A 4,560-nucleotide genomic window follows, 5' to 3' on the forward strand; every position below is an offset into this window, starting at 1 on the left:
GATCTCGCCAGCATGCAGAGTCTGATGTCTTCCCTATAGATGGTATGCTTTTTAAAAAGCTTTAAAGCTGCATCACAATGTCATTGTACTCTTATCTAAAAAAAACAAAACAATTTATACTCCTGAATGTCATCTTGTTGTGATTTTTTTTTCTGTAGATTCCAGAGACTCTGTGAGGCCACTATTACAAGGCAAGTTTGAAAATCTTGGAATTTCACAGTTTACATGGTATAACAAATATATGTGACAGGCAAAAACTAGTAAACACTTTTAGCAGTTACAAGAACTAACAAATGAATATCCAACAAAAGGGAATAGAAATACATTGTACTGCCAATACTTTGGTTTATTCTTTGTATGACTTGAAAATCAGGCTTTAGGGAAAACTAAATGACATGTTTCTATCATCAATTACATGAAGTAAACACACAAGCACTTGCATACACATTTAAGACATGAGACACGCTAATTCCATCTCATAAAATGTGTCTATAGGTGAGACGCTTTGCGTTGATTGGTGCTGCTGGACCACACTGGAGGTGCGAGTCCGCCGTGTAATGGTTTATGCCATTACAAAGGAGCTGGCCTCTGTACTCAACTGGGCAGGGGAAAAAAAAACCAAGGACCAGACAAAGCAAAAAAGGGCATTTAAAGAGACAGCGCTGTGCAGATGCATATTTGGTAAGTTTTAACATTTATTGTAGTTTTATGAGCCTAAAGTGAAAAATAAAGGGATCAATTGATGTGCTGGGTGCGTTTCACATTTCCTATGTCTGTTTTTTGCTATATTACTTTGTCTTTCTTAATAACAAGACTTTCATGTCCGGTTAATCTGGAGATGGAGTCTTTGGTCTTCGGCTTGTTTTGTCCTCGGGTTGTACACTTTATACAGCCTGAGGGCCCTATGTTTTCTTTTTCTTTTTCTCTTTTTTAAAGGATACACGGCACACCATATCACATTTTCAGCTTATAGCTCTTTGGGAATCAAATGCGGCAGTTTGCTGATTTCCGCCTGGTGACTTTCATGTTTATCAGCCTAGGAGTTTACATACTTTCTCCCTGCTGAAGACAATTAACAAGAGCTTATTCATGTGCTCTAATTCCCTTTTTTTGTCTTTGTTTTTTTGTGTGTGTGTCTATTTTTGTCCTAGATGGCCTGGTGCAGCAGGTAGGGGCGAACTCTATGTCTGAGTTGGTCTTTGCTCAAGCAGTCCAGAAATGGCTCAGATATGATCCAGATCGTACGGGTGGCACGCAGGACGCACATCATCCATCCCCATCCCGGAGTAAATAATAAAAAGTGACGTGAAACATAGAAATGTAAATAGGAAACTTTGTCTTTTAATAAAGTATTTTGCAAATGATACATGTCTATTGACCTTTTTTGTTTTTTTGTTTTTTTTCAATAAAAAGCAACTGTGCGAAAGAGGTGGAAAAGCAATACCATAGCTCAACAGTGTTTCAATATCAGAATCTGACATTGTTTCAATGTCAACAGTGTTAGAAAATATAACGTTGAATCAATGTCAGGTTTCAACATTGATTCAACATCAAAACCTGACATTGTTTCAACGTTAAAAATGGGAGCAAGAGTGACGTTGGGTCAACACTATGAAAAGTCCGCTTGTTCACTTTAACTGTTTAGACTACGTTACCCATGATGCACCTCGGTATCTGTACTTCCGGTTGGGAACGTGTTCAGCGCAGTTCTGCACAGATGAGAGGTGTGTCGGAGGTGTCGGAGCATTAACGTTTTCCTTGCATTCCTGTGTGTGTTAACCCTGTGTGCGTGCTTATCATGTGAGTATTATAAGATGAGAGTGATGATTGTTTGACTTTATCTGTGCAATCTGCACTGTGTAATTGGCTACGTAAGAAGCCACTCCCGTTGCTATCGCTAAGCTACGTTGTTGGCCTACTACAGGCAGCCTTGGTTGCAGCTGATATCTCATTTCAGATATGACCTACTGTGAACCATTGTGGTTGTAGGTGGATGTAACTATTTACCATGTTTATTATCTGAATCTTTATAATCTGTAGAGGTCCTGTTTGCCAATGTATATACTAACTAGAAATTCATTTATGGTCTTAGGGTGCCACCTAGTGGCCATGGGGTTATGGCAGATTATATAACATTACGCTGGAAACCCACAGCACTTTATAAGCGGTACACTGCTATCCATAGTGGTTAATACAAATATTTGTTCCTTCTGTTTACAGATGACCACACACTCATATACACACTCACACTCCCTTTACCTGCATGTGAATGCTGTAATGCAATCGCCTCCCCACCAAAGCTGTACATCCTGTTGATGTCATCTGCCACCTCCTTATTAAAGTTATTTGAACTACGTCACCGTGGAGTACCATTCCTTCTGACCGAGGACGACTCAGTTGAAGCATGGTCGGCAATCAGTGCAAACATATATTACAAATACAGTAGCCCTAAATCTCAGACCAACGTATGAAATTGCCTTTGTTTTTTTGTGAATGTGAAATAATTTAGAGAGTAATTACATCTCCAATAGAAAAGAAAAGAAAAACAGAACACATCAGTTGCAAATTAGGTTAGCTGTGTACGTAACAAAAATAATAAAAAAGTCTAAACCCTGACCTTAGAATTTCCAGTCTACAATGAGGTCTTTCCAGTCCTGCAGAGAAAAGCTTCATTCCTGAATCCTTGAGGTCATTGTTACTCAGGTCCAACTCTCTCAGAGTAGAGGACTCTGAGTTAAGTAGTGAGACCAGAGGTTCACAACTTCTGTTTGAGAGGTTACAGCCACTCAGTCTGAAAGACAATATTTTAATCACTTTAGTTGTGAAACATAGACACACGGCAAAATATATTATCATGTTCTCATCAATAACTTAAAATGTAAAGATTCCCAAAAATTGTTAGTAAAAACACAATTAATTCTGTCAAAACTTAAGTGATGGGCTAAAAGATATAGTGACAAATAGTAGTAGTCAAGTACTACTTGGTCCCTTTTGTAATTAGAGTATCTGTGATTATAATTTCAGCATACAGTAAATTATGGAGTGAACCTTAATACAGCAGCCCAGTTTGACCTCAATCAGCAGGAAATAAAATGGCTTGTTTCAACACGTCATTTTATCTCCTTCCTCTTTGAAGCCACCGTCTCTAATAGCCCACTCCCTTTATTTTGCCCTTTTCAGGTAGCATGGTGCAGGGCGGTATTCAGTACTTGTGAGCTGTGCCTTGATTCAGGAAATATTAGATTACATGCTTTTTGTAGGTCATAATGTTGGATGTTTTGAATCAGTAACTTTCAAATAGTAAAGTTATTTACAGAATAGAAAGTCAAAATATTTATAATAACTACTCAAAATATTAGAATAATCTCCCTAATAAAGGGAGAGCAAAATGATGAGAACATGGTGTGTAAAGTACTTGGAAAAAAATCCAGTGTGCATTTTGCAGTCTTTGATGGACCCCAGCATCCTGCCAGAGTGACACAAAAAGGGGTGGGACGGGACCACAGCTATCTTCCTTGCCCATATCAGTGTTCTGAAGGTGTTCAGATCTTGCAGGGAAGGCAAATTGCACCCAGTCTGCAACATCCTCTGTCGTACCTTCTTGATAAAAGAAGACAGAAAGACAAAGTCTGGTGGAGATCCTTTCATTCTGAAATCAACAATCATCACCAGTGTTTTCACTGGACTGAGCTCCAGGGTCGATATCTAGATAAGGGTGTTGTCATCTGCAAACTTTGAGAGGTTGACAGAGAGGGGTCTAGAGATGCAGCTGTTGGTATCCATGGAGAAGAGCAGGGAGAAAGTACATATTCCTGCCCAGTCTCAGATGATGCCACCTGTTACACAGGAAGTCAGTGAACCAACTGCAGATGAGAACAGGTGACTGGCTTAAGTTTCTGTTGACTCCATGGACTGCCATGTTAACTTCATAGTTGACCAACCAGTTGACTCTGTAGCTGAACTGGAGAAGGTCTAGGAGTGTGTCGGTAATGGATTTGGGATGGAAATGAGTTACTCGAATGTCTTCATAATTACAAGGAAGTCACTTTCACTACAGGAAGGTATTTACAGCCTTACAGCCATGGCCATCATTTTGGATGATATTGATTATTATTTCAACACTAAAATCTTTTCTGTTATCAATATGAAAACAGTTAGCAAGTAAAAAGTACTAACACCTGACACAGCGTCAGGTTAATAATAGGTTTTTTTTCAAAAACCTATTATATCGGTTATGCTTTTAATTCTTAATTAATTTATTACTTTATTCATCTATTTTTAATTGTTTTGGTCTAGCGTGTTATCAATTTGGATCAACATTTTTAAAAAATGAAAGTATAGGCAACCTGTTTACTTACAGAGCATTGCTGGAGGCTTTGACCACTGGCAGCATTCTCAGAAGAGCCTCCTCTGAAGCAGAGTATTTCTTCAGGTCAAACACATCCAGATCTTTTTCTGATGACAGTAAGATGAAGACCAGAGCTGACCACTGAGCAGGAGACAGTTTATCTGTGGAGAGACTTCCTGACCTCAGGGACTGTTGGATCTCCTCCACTAGAG

The 4,560-nt window shown here is 38.9% G+C and overlaps 1 long non-coding RNA gene across 1 annotated transcript; it reads left to right on the top strand.

Annotated features, from left to right (window-relative positions):
• The first annotated feature begins 1,620 nt into the window (after nt 1-1,620).
• Nucleotides 1,621-2,356, top strand: LOC112844703 (uncharacterized). Its single transcript, XR_003217440.1, has 2 exons — nt 1,621-1,800; nt 2,221-2,356. It is a non-coding gene; the product is annotated as an uncharacterized LOC112844703 (long non-coding RNA).
• Nucleotides 2,357-4,560: the final 2,204 nt, after the last annotated feature.

The sequence above is a fragment of the Oreochromis niloticus genome, unplaced genomic scaffold (genome assembly GCF_001858045.2).
Source record: "Oreochromis niloticus isolate F11D_XX unplaced genomic scaffold, O_niloticus_UMD_NMBU tig00000768_pilon, whole genome shotgun sequence".
Classification (NCBI taxonomy): Eukaryota; Metazoa; Chordata; class Actinopteri; order Cichliformes; family Cichlidae; genus Oreochromis; species Oreochromis niloticus.